The sequence below is a fragment of the Marmota monax genome, unplaced genomic scaffold, assembly GCF_021218885.2.
Source record: "Marmota monax isolate L192 unplaced genomic scaffold, Marmota_monax_Labrador192_F-V1.1 WCK01_AAM20220418_F8-fsc00012, whole genome shotgun sequence".
NCBI lineage: Eukaryota > Metazoa > Chordata > Mammalia > Rodentia > Sciuridae > Marmota > Marmota monax.
The window spans coordinates 16,472,729-16,491,928 of NW_026695227.1; the positions used below are offsets into that span (position 1 = coordinate 16,472,729).

General features: G+C 36.8%; 1 protein-coding gene across 5 annotated transcripts in view; it reads left to right on the plus strand.

The window, feature by feature from the left end:
* The window catches only part of Far2 (fatty acyl-CoA reductase 2), a 138,164-nt gene that overhangs the window by 27,325 nt on the left and 91,639 nt on the right, over nucleotides 1-19,200 (plus strand). For 2 of the 5 annotated variants that reach the window (XM_058576364.1, XM_046435420.2), the window contains exons 2-3: nucleotides 7,382-7,720; nucleotides 17,474-17,610. The exons of 1 other annotated variant lie outside the window; for it this stretch is intronic. The gene's annotated coding sequence lies outside the window, so the exon portion shown is untranslated. The remainder of the gene's footprint in view (nucleotides 1-7,381; nucleotides 7,721-17,473; nucleotides 17,611-19,200) is intronic. 2 more of the 5 variants (XM_058576365.1, XM_046435422.2) reach the window with 2 other exon arrangements.

A 19,200-nucleotide genomic window follows, 5' to 3' on the forward strand; every position in this document is an offset into this window, starting at 1 on the left:
GTTATTTTAAATGTAATTATGACCCCCCTAGTAAGACACAATTCTCAACTCTTAATGGATCCTATTTAATTTGAATAATCAAATTTAAATCTATGAAATTTTTATATTTATGATGCAGCATACGGTTGAATCTCAAATGATATATTCCACCACCATAGCCCATGCGAAAATATTAAATAACACCAGATTCTAAACTAATCCAGAAAGCAATCCTTTCCACTGGATCCCTTCACTTCAGTGGTATCTACTGTCCATCTGTTGTCCAAGAGAATGTTTAAGAAACTGTTCTTGCCATCAGAGCTTATGATCCCGCTTTTATTACAAGGTGTATGTACAAATAAATAAACTAAGAAGCAGCAAGTGTCCAGTACCAGAAAGACATATTTCATACAAACTTAGAACATTATTCAGAGTAAACACTCAGAATGATTTTGTAGTTCAGACCTCAAGTAAGCTGTCAGACATTGAGTAAACATGTCAATAAAAAGTCATTTTCATCAATGAGAAAACAAAGGGGATCATAAAAATCCCATTGTAGAACTATAAAAATTCAGCACTAGAAAGGACCCTCTGTTATCTCCTAGTTCATTGCAATGAGATTGCTCCAGATATGGGATCCCAGGAGCATTTGGAAATACAATAATGGTGTGTCTTGGTTGTCATGACTAGAGGTAGGGAACTGTAGGAACTAGAAATTCTACACATACTGCAATGCAGAAACATACCAGCCCAACAAAGATATCCTGCCCCTGTACTACCCATCAACCTCTCAGCCTTCCCACCCCCATTACATAAGAGAAACTGATGCATGTGTTGTATAAGAGGTGTTCTATTGAGTATAGCATCAGTCTGTATTTCAGACTGTGCTATCAAACAAGAATAGCATGTGAATCACAAACACAAGCTATGCATAATATTAAAATTTGCTAACAGCCACAGTCAAATATTTTATAAACCAAAATGTATACAATATTTCCATATATAGAGATATTATATATCTTCCAAATGTTGTCATTTCAATATATAACCCATATCAAATTATTAATGGAATATTTTATAAAGTCTTTTTGGTGCTGAGTTTTTGAAATCTGGTATGTATTTACACTTAACAGCACATTTCAATTCATACTGGCCACAGTTCAATTGCTTAATACCCACATGTGTCCTCTACATTGCTGCTCCAGGAGAACCAGTGTATCTTTCTTACAGAGTCATGTAATAAGCAGCAGGGTGGGTGAAAGACCCCAGCTGACTCCATCTACTATCCCTGTCACTGTGTTACAAACAGAAGTGAGATTAGTCAGACTATTTTGCAAAAGACCAAAGTCATGTGATTATCATTTTGTATCTTCTGGTCTTCTAAGTAGTTGCAAATTGATTTCTAGATGAGTCATTTGAGTATTTTTTAGGTATGAAACTAAATTGACCATTTTATAATTTCAAGCTTGCCTTTTTTTTCTGAAAAGTATGTAATCTCTTTGCCATTTGCCATAATTACTTTCATTATTCAAACAGAATTGTACCTCAACACAGTTTCTAGCCTTTTTTTGGTCAGAATCATATATATATATGTGTGTGTGTGTGTGTGTGTGTGTGTGTCAAAATATTATATGGTTTAGTACTTAAAGCTCTGTTTTTTATTATTGTATTTGCCTAATTTTTTTTGCTGAAACTTCCATACATATTCCCATATACCTCCAGGTAATAAAAGTATTTATATCTTATCCATTCTATTTTGCAAGTTCAATTTTATGTATTACTGAGCACATTCAGGCATTTTTTAGACTGTATTGAATATAACTATTTTGCCCATTTCATTTCTCAAGAGCTAGGTTTTTAAGTGGTGATATTTTACTTGGGGTATTATATACTTATTTTTCATTTGATTCTTATTTTACTTTCAATTAAGATATCCCTGAGGTTAAATATGTGTGGATTGAACCTATACTTCAGTGACTTTAATTATGAAAATGAGGAAATCATGTCATCTTATCTCAAAATTTTTGAAGAAATGACTTATTGATAATTTAGCTGGGATTTGATAACATTCTGCCCTGAAAGCCAAATGAAATAGTTTTTTCTAGTTTGTCTATGTTTCTGCTGGTGTTGTTTTCTAGTTTGTCTATGTTTCTTCCTAACCAAAATGGAGAGTTGTGGACAATGAGTCTGTATGTCTGCTATTGTCTAAGCTTTCTGACTGAATTTTCTGTAAAGATCCAGATTGCAAATATTTTAGGTTTTGCCAACCCAGTGGCCTCTGTCACCACTATTCAACTCTGCCTGTCATTGTAACATGAAAACAGCAAGACAGTATGTAAATTAATGAACCTGGTTGTGTTTCAATCAAACTTCACTTATAAAAGCAGGCTGTCTGCTGGATTTGGCCCATGGGCTGCAGTTTATCAGCCCTTGTCCTAAATATTCCAGAATCACTCTCTTTACTTTGAAGGTATCAATTAGCCACTCTATCTCCCATCATGATTCTGGCATAATGTTGAGTTGTTATACTCACTTTTGAATACAAAGAAGAAAAATTCAGGGACTAATAATTCCTGTCTGATTATGAAACTACATTTATTAGCCTTCTAGTTCTCCTGTGACGTTCATTTTGCAAATTGTGCATACCTCTGCTTTTTATTTATTTAATAAATAAAATAAATATTCATTTCCTTTTTTATTGGCACAGGGATTGAACTCAGGGGCACTCCACCACTGAGCCACATCCTGAGCCCTATTTTGTATTTTAATTAGAGACAGGGTCTCACTGAGTTGCTTAGCATCTCGCTTTTTGCTGAGAGGCTGGCTTTGAACTCATGATCCACCCCCTCAGCCTCCCAAGCCACTGGGATTACAGGCTTGCGCCACTGGGCCCTGCGATTATACCTCTGCTTTTAAAACAAAATGTATCCAATGTTTATATTGTTGTTTTATTTTAGTAGTTTCTGTAAAATCTCACCCTCAACTTTGGGTCCATAGCCTTCTGGCTGTCAGCCCTTAATTTGGATCCATTTCCCATATATGTTCATTTGCTGAGTAGTAAACATTCTCAGACTTTCCAGCTCACATGATAGTGTAAAAACAGCCTTCCAATTCACCATTTCTTCATGAAAATATAAGCATGCTTTTATAATGCTATGAGCAAAAAAATGGATAATTGCAAGATTGCATATGGGTGAAGCTATCACCATTGAAACAGTGAAGAGCTTTCTGTGACAGAAGTTAAATAGGATTTTTTAGAAATGTACCAAACCCAAATACAATGTAATAACCCAAACTTGAATGACAGAAGAGTCAAGAGCTACTGCAGGAATGCTTCCTCTGGTTGTGGATACTCTGTGGATGGTTACTGTTGAAGTGTGAAGTAGCCAAGTTATAATTGCTATGGGAACTGTAATGAAACTCGACCTTTGATACCTTTACATGTTCCAAGGTAACACCGCATTAACAGGCTATTGGGTTTACCTGGTACATTTACCTAAGCAGCTTTGTTTTAGGCTTTCAAGGACAATAACCTGAACTAAAGATTGTTGGAAAGGAGAAAGCAGAAAACTTGTTCCTTTCAGAATCTTATCTACTCCTAACATCAGAGTTTATTTTCATGGAATTCGCTTCTAACAGTACTTTTCAAGGTTAAGTAATAAATTCTCATATAGTGACTACTGCTCCTTTAAAGTAAATAGTGGACTCCTTATTTATCAGAAAGTCAGTTGCCTGACTATTTGTTGATTTATTCCAGCTTTGGCTAGGGCCCCCAAGCAAATGGATTTCCCGTGGCTTAAAGAAGAGAAATAGTAATGGCCCAGGGAGTAGCCATGTGTGGGAAATCACCATCATTAATTCTCTTACCTTCTCCATTACCTCAGATTAAAAAAATTAAAAAGAATGCACCAAAGTGAATAATTTTCTTCATTATTTTGTTAATGTACCTCCACAGATTAAACTGTTCTTTTTGATTAAATTATTCTTTTGGATTATGCAAACTTGATATCCTGAGTAAAAATGAACTACCAGGCACAGAAAGCCCCTACAAGCCTTTGAGGGACTCAAGGAGACTAACTTGGAAAGAAAAGGATTAACATTCATTAAACACCAGCTGTGCTGGGAACCATCAGGTATGCCTGATGCAATCTCCTTTTATCTTCAGGGGTCTTCTTGCTACAGGTGACAGTAACCAACTCTTCCCAAGTCACACAGAAACTGGAAAACACAGTATTTGAATCTACTTTTGGATTAATCTGAACTTCAGCATTCTTTAAGCAACATCTGTATATTTTCATATTTTTAGTTAAGCAAATAATATTTGTTGTATGTTTATCAAATAGCTCAAAGGAGCCATGAAATATTGCATTTGTACACGACAGCAACTAGTATGACCAAATATTTTGTAAGGGATGAGGTCTGTGATTTGAGCATTAGCTTTTATAACAATTAATAAAGCATAACATTCTGGTCAGTATATATTAAAAGGAAAGAGGAAATAGAAAGCAAGAGTCAAACAAGTGCCCTTGTTCCTTCAGTGACACTATTTTTGTACTTACATACAAATATGTTAGTTATATTCTACATTGTAATATCGAGAGATATTCTGTATGTGAGAACATAGATTCTGACATCTCTCTGAGGTAGACAGTAAAGCCTCACTAGACCTTGAATCTGCTGGCAACTTGTTCTTGAATTTCTGAGTCTCTAGGGCTGTTAAGTGTTAAATTTATGTGGCTTATAAATTTTTAAAAAGAGAGATTTCTTCTTACTTTGTTATCAATTTAATAGGTGTGTAGTGGTAACACTGCCTTTTGAAACACAGTATAGTTTCTTAATGGACAATGTAATGGAGCCAGGTAATTCTAGGTTGTAATACAAGAGAATGCTCTACTAATAGTCAATTGTGAGGGTTACCAAATTCTAAACTTCAACTTCTCAGGTTCTGAAATTCAGTATTGGCATTGCTTTGACATTGATTAGATTCAATGGAATGGATTTCTGGTAGAAAAACTCATGGTGGGGGGAAACTTATTTTTAAATTAGAATCACAGTTTGTTAAGGGCCCCTCATTCTTGTATCATTTTGATTGGGTCTTGTGGCTAGTCTGTAAAGTTGGAGCAGACCTTCAAATCCAGAATTTGATTTGGATTTCCATACTAAGGGTGCCATGGCATAAGAGGGTTAATAGCTTGTTACTCCCATGCTAAATCTTTCTCTGCAAGTGAGACAGGCCTCTCAAACTGATCTGAGATGCCATGGCAGAGCTGCGAAAGGAGTAAAGGAAAGGGATCTGGGTCTCTTTTATGGTGGTCAGAGACAAGGCTGGGGTGAAGGTTGCAGTACATGATTCAAACTTACATCTGGTAACAGAGAGAGCACCTGGCATTTTTATAAGCCTGCCCTGATATAGAGAAGAAGAGGAAGAGAAAGGGGTGAGGCTTAAAAGGTATCTGCAACAACAACAACAACAAAAAACTCAAACGCTCTATTACACTGAGTCTTCAAATTTGTAAAAAAAAAAAAAAAAAGATTATTTAGTTTACAGAGGATTGAAATGAAGTTCAGTGAACACTATTGAAATGATTCAACAAGGTATATTACAGTCCAAGTAGAATCTGTTTCACGTAATCATGTATGTTCCCCAGGCTTCCAGAATGTCAGAATTTTGTATCACTCCCTTTTAATCCCTCTTAGGGAAAAATAATAATATTATTATATTAATTTTCTAGTTCTTGACTTCTGTTCATGAGACTTTTCTTCTTCAAAATATTCTTTGACATTAGAGATGTCAGTATGTCCTCTCTCCTAGTCCTTCTTGAACTTTAGTCTGGGAATCAACACATCTTTTTTAGGTGATTTCTTCTGGTTATCCAAGACCATCCTTTTCAGATATAATTAGACTATCCGGATGGATAGTGCTCTAATGAAACTGTTCTTGCCATCATCTACAACCACTTCAAATTTTTACCAACTAAATGATGGTGAATCTTCCTTGTATTACATGTGAAGTCTCATCCTGCATATTGTAGGGCTCTGACCCTATTCTCTCATATTGTCTTTTAAAAAGATAATAATTAATATATTGTGGAATATAGGTAACAGCAGATAACCTTTCTATAAACAACTATTTGATACATGAAGAATAAAGTAGCAAGGCTGAATCAATTCAGAATGTCTGTGACCAACTGTTCTGTATTTCTGCTGAGGAGAGAACAAAAGAATATACTCAAAGAGAAACAGAAAAGATTTAGAATCCACTTGAAAAGCATCAGCAAAAAAGCAAGGAAGATCTAGAGAAAAAACTCTTCTTCAAAGATGTCTTTAAACTGTTTATTTTAAAATCTTATAAGTAAAAGACCAAAGTGATTCTGTGATTCCAACAGTCTAGGAAAGTGGTTCTTAATCTATTTAGAGACATCCAGTTATATGAGAATAAATGAAAATCCTTGGTGGAGAGAAAATTCACATGAAGCAATACTTTCATTTGACCTAAAAATATGCATTTGGCTTTTCAATACTAAATTTAGGCTGGTAGGCAGGTGAAAGTTATTCCAGAGGACAGGATTTTTTTCATAGGCTCAATACTAACTAGAGGTGGTACTTGTTACTAACTAGCTATGCTCATTTAGAGTTTCCAAGTTGTCTCTAATCTGTCTCTATATTTTATTACTCAACAAATGCTCCATCTTTTTAACTGAAATAGTAGATGCATAGTCATATTTCTAGGTAAATGTTGAGAATAAAAAGACCTCTTAAGCAAGGTTTACAAAGCTCAGATACGCAAATAACTATAACAGCCTTTGATGGAGCAGTTTCCCATTTGTCAAGCACAGTACAAAGCCCAAACTAACTTAGTCTTCCAACAATTTTAAGATATGGTTATTTGTCCCATTTCATTGTTGAATAAACTGAGTCTTAGAAAGGTTAAATAATTTGCCTTAGTATTTAGTAAGCACCTTCTGACACAACTAGAGGAAGATAATTGAAGTAAAACATGGACTCAGTAAATGTTTCCAAACTAAACTTAAAAAAAAAAAAAAACTAAATTCTTAACTGTGTAGGTTAAAATTACAAAATGCAGTTTCTGGACTTAGTTTAATTTATACTCCAAATCAATGATATGCAAAGTTGACTTTTCCCAAAACTCTGGGTGATGATTTAAGAAACGAAATATCTCATCATAAGCTCTGTTGATCAGGGCAACCAAACGAGCAGACACACCTTAGATATTTGATCTTAAAAATAAAGAAAAATATCAGATGTAATTCAATAAAACTTTTGTGAACCAAAGACTCAGCTGCCTGGTTTGTACATATAGAAAATGATCAACATAGCTTAAAGGGTGGCATTAAATGTGCAACAGTCCCCGCTTATCTTCTTTCACTTTCTGTTGTTTCAGTTACCTGTTTGCCAACTGAAGTCTGGAAAATATTAGGTGGAAAATTCCAGAAATAAATCATTTATAAGTTTTAAATTCCATGCCATTCTGAGTAGCGTGATGAACTCTTGCGCTGTCCCACCTAGGAAGCAGGTCATCCCTTCATCCAGCAAATCCACGCTGCGTACACTGCCAATCCATTTTTGAGGTGGCTTCCTCAGTTATCAGATCAACTATTACAGTGCTTTGTTCAAGCAACTCGTGTACGGTAGCCTAATGCTGTGTCACATGCTGTGTCACCTCGCTTCATCTCATCACATAGGTACTGCCTCACCTCACACCTTCATAAGAAGAAAAAGGGTGAGTACAACATATTGAGAGAAACCCCAAATTCATGTAACTTTTATTACAGTATATTATAACTGTTCCATTTTTATTATTCCTTATTACTAATCTCTTAATATGCCTAATTTTTAATTTTAACTTTATCATAGGTATATGTATGTACAAGAAAAATCATAATTTACATAGGTTTGGTATTGTCCACGGTTTCAGGCATGCACTGAGGGACTACTCTATTTCAAATAGATGTGACATTGCTGTCTCTTTATTTATAGTTGTAAACAGCTGTGACTTTCAAAGTAACAAACTTTTCAAGAGAAAAATATGCTTGAAGAATTTCTTTTTATGCTTGCTATTTTGAAATAGTTCTGTGTAAAGGCAATATATTTATATTATCTCCATTATTCTCTGCATTTAAATGGCACCCCTTTTTCTTTAATGTTTACCACTAATACCCAGAGCTTTGCCATAGATAAAAAAGGCTTCTGAGTATTAATGTTCTGAAGTATTTCTATTTTTGTAGATTTTTAAATAAAAAATGGAGGCATAAAATTTTAGATCTCTAAGAAATAATGATACAATCAACTCTACCCTTCTACCTACAAAGGTGGAGAAAGAGGGATTTTTTGGACTTTAAAGTACTTTCTGCATCACAGCCACTATTTCTTTCCTATCCCACCTGCTGACACCTTTCACCTTTCATGATGACTCAGAGGCATTTGAAGTTTGTTAATTTTCTCCCTTTTTCTTCTCTTTGACCTACGAATTCATCCATGTACTTGTCAAATGTTTATTACGAATGAGTGCCAGGCAGATGGTAGAGATACAAAGATAAAATCATATTCTTGTTCTCAAGGTGAAGTCTAAAAGAGAAGACAGATTTGGGAAATATTGTATTGTCTCTGGCAGATGCCCTGTAAGGTAAAGGCCATCAACCCAGTCTATGTGGTTGTATTGGGGCTTTTAAGGAAGCCAAAGGTAATATGCATCACCAAAGCACAGACATATGCTAGGAGAAGTGCTAAAGTTGAAAATGGAAAAGCACACAGGGACTAACTCACATAGGCCATATTAAATGCCATGATTAGGAATACAAACTTTATCTTAAATCACATTAAGAAGATATACAAATGGAAGAAACTTTAGCAGGAGACTGACATAATAACACACACATTTTAGAAAGACTCCTCTGGCCACAATGTGGAAGCAGAATGCACAGGATTCACAGAAAAGATATCTGGGAATTAGAGCACTGGGAGGTCCCAAACACCTGCAGCAAGGGTATGGAGGAGACACACACAAGAGAGTTGGTGGAGGCAGAAGAAGTTCCAGAGTTTATAGATTGATCCTGAGAAAGGAGGGAGCAAGGTGGCAATAAATCTCATGTTTCTGGCTTGAGTGATGAGGCGGGTGGCATTAATCTGGATTAGAGATTACTTCATTTTTTTAATATGTTGTGTTAGTGGTGCCACTGAGAAATCTGAGTAGAGCTATGGAAAACCCAATTAGATATGAGTTTAAGATTCAGGAAAAAAAATATAGTCTATGGATAATATGATGACTTAAGAGTTGAAAGTGACATATAGGTAGATGAAGTCCTATGTATGAAGGAGGTCATTGATAGTTACATTAAAAATGAAGATAAAGAAGGGCCTAAGGTGGTTCTCAAGGAACATATTACCTTCTTAGAGGCTAAACTAGGGGACTTCTATGCCATAAGATACCCTTGTGTGATCTAAAGAACACCTTGACTACCATTAGCCAGAAAGTCACAATATTGAAATCACAATTTATGACACCTATGATGTGAATGACACCCATGGAGCTGAACAGTACACAGCCTCCCTTAACCACATGACATGGCCAGTCAGCTGGGAAGGAGACTAAGAAGCAGCCACCGGGTAGATGAAAAGAAATCAAGAGTTCTCATAGAAATAAAGAGGCTAGAATTTCAAGGCAGAACATGTGATCAACACCACCACCTGTGACCCAGAAGTCAAGTGCATGTGGTCTGAAGGCATTTACCTATCCTGCATTTGGATGTCCTCTTTCCTGCCTCCTGAAGATGCTTTGACTGTCCTGCTTCCATCCCTTCAACCATTTGGATGCACTGGGATTTATCCTCATGTCCTTTGTCTTTGCCTTTTTCTCAAGGGATTTCTCTGCTCCTATTTTGGATCTTGATACATTTTATTTATTATTAGTATTATTTTTTGCATTCCCCTTATTGTTCACATCTACAGTCACCTCCACTTGACTCTGAGCACTCAAGTTTACAGTCTTTCTTTTAGGACTTCACAAGGCATTCTATTCAACCACAGTTTTCATAGACATGCATTCCAGATATACTTATAAACATACATTAATATCTGAATACAGATACCTCTGACAAGGGATAAAAGGGAATTTGAGGTCACACATATACACTATCATCTTAGGTATGAAAATTAGCCTAAGTTCAGAAAATCATCTCAAAGTATCTGGTCCCCTAACTTCAAAGATATTTCTGGCTAGGCTCATAACCTGTAATTCCAGCAGCTTGGGAGGCAGAGGGATCATGAGTTCAAAGCCAGCTTCAGCAGCTTAGTGAGGCCCTAAACAACTTAGGGAGTCTCTGTCTTAAAATAAAAAATAAAAAGGGCTGGGTATGTGGCTGAGTAGTTGAGCACCCCTGAATTCAATCCCCAGTACCAAAAAAAAAAGTGTTTCTGCTTTTTTAATCTACATGTAGAATGGAGCTAGATACATAAAAACGACTCAAGCAATAGACTAATCAAGAAAAGAACTTTACTTTCAACATTCTTATAGTGAGACTTGTAATAAGATGAATTCGTTTGTCATGAGTTACATGTCTATGGTATTATTCATCTTAAAATTTTCAATGCTGGTTTAGAGCTATCCCTGGGTCAAACTTGGTCCATTATTTCACTCGAATTGAACAATCCAGTTCGATAGCCACTAAACATACATGGCTATTTAAAACAAAAACTAATTAATTAAAATGAAATAAAAAGAAAAGTTTAGTTGCCCTGTCAAATGGCCACATTTCAAGTGCACAGTAGCCACACATGGCTCCGGCATTAGTCTATGCCGGTATAGAATGTTTCCACTGTCACAGAAAATTTTATTGGACCCTGTTGCTCCAAAATAGTGTTGACTGTTCCTAGAAGTTCTTGGCTCTGGATGACTTTGAGAAAATCAGTGAGTGCCTCACCAATAGTGCACAGTTCCTATTATACCACATAGAGGATCTTTGTGTTTGTTTTTTTGCTTATTTTATATGATAACTTGAGAAAATGGAAAATTAACTTTTCAGTCAGCATCAACAGTGTTCCTAGTGCTCTACTTAATTTATCTTAATTAGTCTCCATTAATCCTATATCATCATCATCAATTTACAAATGAGGACAAATTTACAAAGGAGAAGACAAATGGCAGACTCTAAACTCATATTTCTCTAGTCCACAGTCTTATTATTCAGTACTACTTTGTAAAAAATATCACCATATGGGTAAATTGTCTTTTCTCCAATTAATGTAAGTATGGTGCATGATAATTAGGATGCACTTAGCAGAAATGGCAGAACCCTCTAGATTCCTCAAATGACTGTATTCTCAAATGAATTTACTTATTTAACTAATGGACGTGTTGGTAGTTGTCACTACCAATATAAATGAATAGATGAATTTACTTGTCATTTATTTACTTGCCATCAAAAAACCAAGTCTGACAGAAGGTACATTCCAGTACATTCCAATCAAACAGTGGTCCCAAATCCATTCCAAATTTACCTTCATGAAAAATCTGAGAATTGTAAAAGAAATAATCTGTAATATTTTTCCAGAAGATTGATGTTGTTTTGGGTCAAATTTTATACATGAGGATTTGAGAATATAGTACAAGTGGTTTTGTAGTTCAATGTAAAGATGATTTCTGAAGAAAGAACTGATACTTGATGTTTAATATTCTACAGGGAAGAGAATCATCTTACAAAATTCCATTTTGCTCATGTTTTGGTCTAAAGTTGTGGTCTTTGGTTTATGTGACATTCTAGCCAGGAAAACACACACACACACACACACACACCACACACACACACACACACACAATAAAGTAACTCTCCCCATCACAGTTTAACTTTTTTCTTCATCATTTTTTTCAGGGAAAAGTGCTGCATATCTACCCTCCTTTGCAAATGATCACCTAAATGAGAGGTTTCCTAGGTTATTTGGTTCATATGGGAGAATCTCCCAGAAGTAAGGTGTGAATCTTCATTAGTGAGATGAGTCCACGTACTTTAAATTGGGCCCAAGGACATCTCAAAATCATAACATTATATTAGGTTTTCATTGTCACTGAAGCCATTTTTCCCCCACAGAATTATTTGTGAAAAACTGTGAATTTTAGTGTAGGAATAAAGGTTGTAATTGTATGGGGCCTTTGATAACCACCAGCACCTCACAAATGGCAGGGGATTCTGAATTAGAGCGAAAATATATCAGAGGTAAAATGTAGTTTTTCCATAGGTTCCAAAATGGTTAAGACCCAGCATGACTTTGTAATTAATCACTTGGCAAACAGCACAGTCACCTCACAGTGATTTACCTGAGTATAGCTGCAAATGAGAAATGTGCCTGAGTGCAGAACAGAATAAATTTGTTCTCCATAGAGATGCAAATTGTCAGCTTTTTCACAGTATTTTTCTTAAGTACCTCCAAAATGCCAGGACAAGGCAGGTCCCAGAAGGACAATGAAGACAGGGCCCTCATGGAGCAACTGACAAAATGTCCATACAAAATGAAACCATGACCAATTGCTATAAGTTTTATAAAGGAAATTAACACCAACCTGACAGGAAAATGAGGACTCCTTTGCTCTACATAGGGTGTTCTGGATGGCTTCTGTGGGGCTGTGGGATCTGAACTGACTTAAAAAGTAAGGCAGGAACTAGCTTTGAAAAGTCTTTTTAAAAATAATTAATTATTTTTTATTGTTTTTAGATATACATAACAGTAGGGTGAATTTTGACATACATAAATGGGGTACAACCCATTACATTTTTTTTTGAGACTAGGGATTGAACTTTGAGGCACTCAAGCACTGAGCCACACACATCACACACATCCCCAGCCTCCCCCACCCTTTTTAATAGTTTATTTAAAGACAGGGTCTCATTGAGTTGCTTAGTACCTCACGGCTACTGAGACTCACGATCCTCCTGTCTTAGCCTCCTGAGCCACTGGGATTTACAGGCATGCGCCACCATGCCCATCCAACCCATTACAACTTTGAGAAGTGCTTTTGACTAAGGGAGCAGTTTTGCCTAGGCCCTGAGGAGAGATTCAGTTGTACCTTCTCAACTGCTGTATGTTTTTAAAGGGTCTGTTTTTCTTGACACTTTCTGATGGTTCCTTAATTTTCATTAAATATTCACCAATACTTGCTGTTGTTTCATGGAGAAATCTGAGGTTCTCCACTGAACTCTTCAATGAAATCTACCTTTCGGAAGTATTCATTCCTTTCAGCCCCTGAAAATCACCCCATGTACCTACAATTGGGTATTGTAGTAGAGGTTTGTACATTTTACTATGTACAATAAATTTCTGTCAGTCCCCCACCAGATCTGAATTACAGATTTTCAGGGACTGTGGAATAAAATACTATTTTTTCTGCTCTCAGCAAATAACAGGTCTGGCAATTTGCAGTGCTCCAGAGGAGATACACAAACATTTGCTTTTTTTTTTTTTTTTGTCTACCTATTCTGCTGATCTGAAGGAACAAAATTTCCATTTCATAGTGTTTGTTGAGTTATTAAATAAAAGAAAAAATTTGAAGGAAATGTGGATATTAAAATCTATTCCATATTTTAAGCTCTTGCTGTTTTGGTAAGTACAGCTAAATGCTACCCAAAACTACAGAGCAGGCTCTGAAGATAAAGAGGCCCATGAAATGAAGAATCTTTAAATGATGGTTTAAATCTGAATGAAATAATAGTAGTAACCAAACTTAAAGATTCTCATGTGAAGGGAAAATACAGAGCTTCTGTGAAGGTCTCAGTGTCTCAGGGATTCAAAAGTGTCAGAGGTTTCAGACTCTAGGAAATAGCAAGTGTGTCAAATGGCTACAGGTTAAAAGGAGGCTGCAGTGGCCCAGAGCTTGTTCTTTGTCTTTAAAAGCCTTTACTTATCTTTAAAAAATAATTTCTTTATTTTATTTTTATGGATCATATATTGTCAGATGTCCACTGTAAAAATTTCATTTTTCCTTTTTTTTTTTTTTCTTTTTGGTACCAGGGATTGAACCTAGGGGCACTTAACCACTGAACCACATCCCCAGCCTTTCTTATTTTTTTATTTTGATACAGGGTCTCACTAAGTTGCTGAAGCTGACTTTAAATTTACAATCCTTCCACATCAGTCTCCACTGGGATTACAGGTGTGCACCACCATGTCCAGCCGAAAGCTTATTTTTTAAGCAAAAAAATAATACACTCTACTTTGATTAGAGGCTAGACATTCTGTCTTACAGAAAGCCATCTCATGGGAGGAGAAATATAATGAAGATGGAGTTTCCTAAATGGTGCTTTGCATTCATTTACTGTTGGATTCTCAGCATATCCAGTCATGTTCTCAGCCAAGGAGAACACTTCTGCTGCACCTGTTTGCCTAATTGGTTTCCCACCATCTGGGTAACCACCACTTAGGGATCCAGCAGTTCTCACCCTTGTGCTGAATTGAGCTGAGCAGCCTGGCTTTGGGGGTTACACTGATTTCTATAGTTCACTTGAAACTTTTCATATCATGTAATGCTTCTAACCAGACTTGACACCAGGAGCAATTAAGATACTATATTCCAAAAGAGATACCAAAGTTTACCTGGCACAAATACTTGATTCATCTAGACTCAGATTAATTGAGAAACTGCTGAGATTTCCTAAACATTTGCACGAGGGAGGCCTCAGGCTCAGAGAGTCCTGCCCCATGGTACTGCACAGGCAACCTTCCCACAAAACTCATCTGTGACTGCCATGGGTAAAGTCATGGTTTGGCTTAGCTTCAGTCCCTTTTTTTTTTTTTTTTTTTTTTTTTTGAGAGAGAGAGACAGAGAATTTTTTAAATTTTTTTTTTTTTTAGTTTTCGGTGGACACAACATCTTTATTTTATTTTTATGTGGTGCTGAGGATTGAACCCAGCGCCCCGTGCATGCCAGGCGAGCGTGTTACCACTTGAGCCACATCCCCAGTCCCTTCGCTTCAGTCCCTTTTGTGCAATCAAAAATATTTATCAGTTCCTAGTTAAATAGAGGGTGCAATGGGATTCAACCCTCACAGTTTCTGTCTCTAATTGAGGAATTGAGATACAAGACTATTTAAGGAAGGAGAAAAATAGCAAACATGCTAAATAAGAATAAAAGAAGATAATCATATGAACTTACATAAGGAAATCCAAAGGATTGACATAACTGTAACCATAGTGGGTTTGGAAGGAGACACACCTGGAGGAACCTAGGCAGGCGTCTTGGGTGTTACAGTATTTGATGTTACAGAATTTGACTTGGACCTGGGAGGGGTCAGTTGTCCTCAAACTTCCCTGGACATGAGGGCCATCTGGGGAGGTTTAAAAACTTCAAGGTGAGATACTTCCAGCAGGCAGTAAAGACATGGAAGTCCCAGAAGAGGGAAAGAAGATTAAAGAACCAAACCTTGTTTGGTAGTGATCAAAAGTTGGGCTCAGGAGAAAAAGAGTAAAGACAGAAAAATCAGCTTTCATCTGATTTTTATATAGTCTTGCAGGTCAGGCCAAGAATTTTGGAAACATATTTAGCCATCTTCCCTCTGCTCAAGAACAATGGGGCATATTCAGTCACAACACCTGACTTACCGCTGCAGAAATGTTAGAATTTCCTCCATAGTACATAACTTCCCTCTGTCCATGCTCACCCATTGGTTGGAAACTTAAATTTGACAGAAAGCAAGTGTAGACACATGTTAATACCTGACAGGTTCCTTATTCGCTCAGATATAGGATCCCGGCTGTTATATATGGCTATGATCCACAAACGGCAGTACAACTGCTGTGTGGGATTCCCCTGGGTTACAGCCAGGAGGGGTCACCAGGGAAGCAGCAAATCTCTCACACACAAGGTGAAGCAGCCACCCTCAGCTCTCATCTACTTCAGCAGGATGAGGGACCTGGTGCTCACAGCTCTATAATTAAGGTGCTGTCACTGTGGCTTGCTTTTCTGTTTTGTCTTTGTGTCTCTGCTTTTCTCTCTTTTTCTCTTTAAGAGTGAGCTTGGGTAAAATTCTTATCCTATCATGGATAATAATACGCTGAAACAAGTTGGATGGGTTCAAGGATGCACAAATAGAGAGAGAGATATGGGTAGGTTTTTTTTTGAAGAGGTCTGCCTTATCTAGAAGGAAATAGCTCAATTATAGGCTGGCATTTTGTAAGACTGAAGATAAAATTCTGCAAACTTTAAAAGAAAATATGTTTCACATCACTGCACTAATTTAGGAACTTGAACACAGCACCTGAATCATAATTTTCTGCTTATTTTAAAAGTGAGATTTTTTTAAAGTACTGTTTCAAGTAAGTGTGTGTTTTAGCATTAAAAGAAATGTATTGCCTCACAGCTGACAAGAAGTTCAGCACTTCCTGACAGGGCAAGACCCACAAGCACAATTGTAGCTCTTCTGCAAGGGAAAAAAAAATGCTAATAGCAACTGAATTTCTCTTCCTGTGCTGCTTCCTCTGTACTGAAGTTTAAAACGGTGGACTTTCCCAGTGACCCCTATGGGATTCTTCAGTTTCTGCTCTCCACTGAACTCCAGTGAGGCAGGACCTCTAGCCCTGCTACCTGGTTCATTGGAATAAGAGAAGATTCATCTCAGAAAGAAAGGGACAGTTATCTTTTGATTTTTCTCTGTGGCCTTTGGTGACAAGGTGCATCATGTGACTTCAAAAATATCACAATCGTTATCTTGTTTATTCATCCTTTACATTTCCACTATCAGATTTTACTAAAAGGCTTTCTGTGGGTTTCAGAAGAAGAAATGTAATCCTCTCTGATTCAGCTATTAAGAAGTTTATTGAGACCTCTGATCTTGAGCTGAGTTTTAGAAAAGAAGAAAGAGAGGAGAAGAAAAAAGGTCCTGTCTTGGCCCATCTAGCACTGGAAGAGACAAAATTATAAACCATGAACCAGTTAGAGAGAGCAAATGAACACTGAAGGGAGGGCTACTTACAACAGCTGCAGTATGGGTTCTGAAAAAGTATCCATCATGTGTACTGATGTGTTTCTCTGAAACATCAGATCGGACTATTGAGTAGGATTTAATTTTTTGGTAGTGGGAGGGAAAATGAGCAAAATTATAGAAGAATGTTCCAATGACAAAATGCAACCTTGCTGTGGCAAAACAGAAAAGTACACCGATTTTCTGGAGGGGAGAACAAGGCCGCCAGCCTTGTTCAGGCCCAGGCTTAGAGGATATTGCAGAAATTTAGGCAGATGGTAATTTGGACCTGAACTGAGGTCAAAGTACAACATAGGAAACAGGATAAGACCAAATGGGATTCACTGGAAAACTCTGAGGATCACATAATGTTTCTAATCAAAAAGGAGATCATGCAGTTTCATGTATAGCGAAATGTTTTCCTCTGGTTTCAGCATTTTCAGCAGTTTTTATCTTTAGAAATGCGTTTTGACTTTACAAGTGCATTCTTATGCTTATTGTCTTCTCTCACTACATTTTTCTTTCTTCCATAGATGAAGTGGAGCAGGACAATCATCACTGTACTTATTTTGAGTCTGGACTAGTTTGGGTTCCAAGTCATCCGGAAGAGAACCCGTTCAGTTCAGGATGTGATGCCTTCCTTGAGGATACTTTTTAATAATCGATGCAGGTCAGTGGAGTTAGTAGTGGGAACAGTGACCCCCACCTAAGACTCTGAGAAGAAGTAAGTCATTGCTACCCCCAGAAAGTCCAGTTCTGCTGGCAGAAAACTGGAAGTTGAGGTTGCTAGGACGACCAGGTAGAAATGAATGGTATGGGCCTGCTTCCTCTCCACTAGTTTAAAAAATGTATTGTCTTTTCTGCTACAAAGAAAGATAGGCACACACACACACTGAAAAGTGTAAAAGAACTCAAAATCAGTGAACTCAAAATTAAATGAGCTGATTTCAGTTTCAACCCTGCCCCACCAAACTCACATACACGGATTTTTTTTAGTTTGACAAACCTTGTGACTTCTCCTTGTTTCTTACACTGGTTTCATTTCATCTCATCAGTATCATAACAATTGTTATGATAGGTGTTTTATAAATGTTTTCCATGTGATAGATACTGTAATCAAGGAAACAGAAACTCAAAGCACTGTCCAGTGTAGGGAATTGGCAAGTGTCTGTTCCAAGACTGACCTGGAAGTAGAAGTTCTTCATGCCTATGCACACCTACCAGTGGTATATAGGCTCAGGTAGAGCCATGCCACAGGTGGCCATCCCTGTGGCTGGCAATGCCTTGGCCTTCATAAATTTAAAAATTTACAAATATAAATAAAAAATAGACAGTCTGGATACATTGGCTATAACAGGAATAGTTGTATTTCCTACAGCTAATTAGGTTCTCTTTTTAAATATTCATTTTATACCAATGTGGCAGAGTACTAAAATGGCAATCCCAAATCTGACTTTTTTAATTCTTGTAAAAATGTATTATTCATATAAGTAGGGAAAGTCATTTACACTTTCTTGCCTATATTGTATGTGTGTGTGTGTGTGTGTGTATGTAGGTTTTCATAGAGCAGGTTAGATCTTTGTGAGCTAATCTGTAGTCTGAGTTCTACTGAATCGCATTCTTCTTCTTCAGAATATCTTGTTAATGTTCTCAAATAACCCAGTCAAAATGATAGAGAATCTCTGCCTATCCTCTTTCTAAGGACTTTTCAGAGTGCTACTTTATGTAATGTATATACATGGTTATATTTAATGGATGATGACACTATCACATAAGTATTTCATAACAATTAACTATATCTACAAGTTTAGAAAACTATATTCAGAGAAGTGAAGTGACATGGCTAATAACTGGATGACCCAGGATTGAAATCCAGGCTTTCTGTTCCTATTGCAGGAGTTGTGCTATCAAATACAAGCAACTGACCCCTTGAACTTACCTAGCTGTAATGGTAAACTGTGAGAATCAATTCCCCTATAACTTCCTTAATCATAGCTGTAAAATGCATTAAACACTTGGTATTATGTCTGGTTAAGAATTGGTTCATATCCTGCCAAAATTCATACGTGGAATCCCTAAACCCCCCAGGATGTGACGTCATTTGGAAACATGGTTGTTACAGATATACATAGTTAAAATGAGACCACACTGGAATGCAATGGACCCCTAATCCAGTATGAGTATTCTCCTTATCAAAGGGGGAAATTTGGACACAAAGACATGTGCACACATGAGAAAAGCATGCGCATTCTGGGTTTTG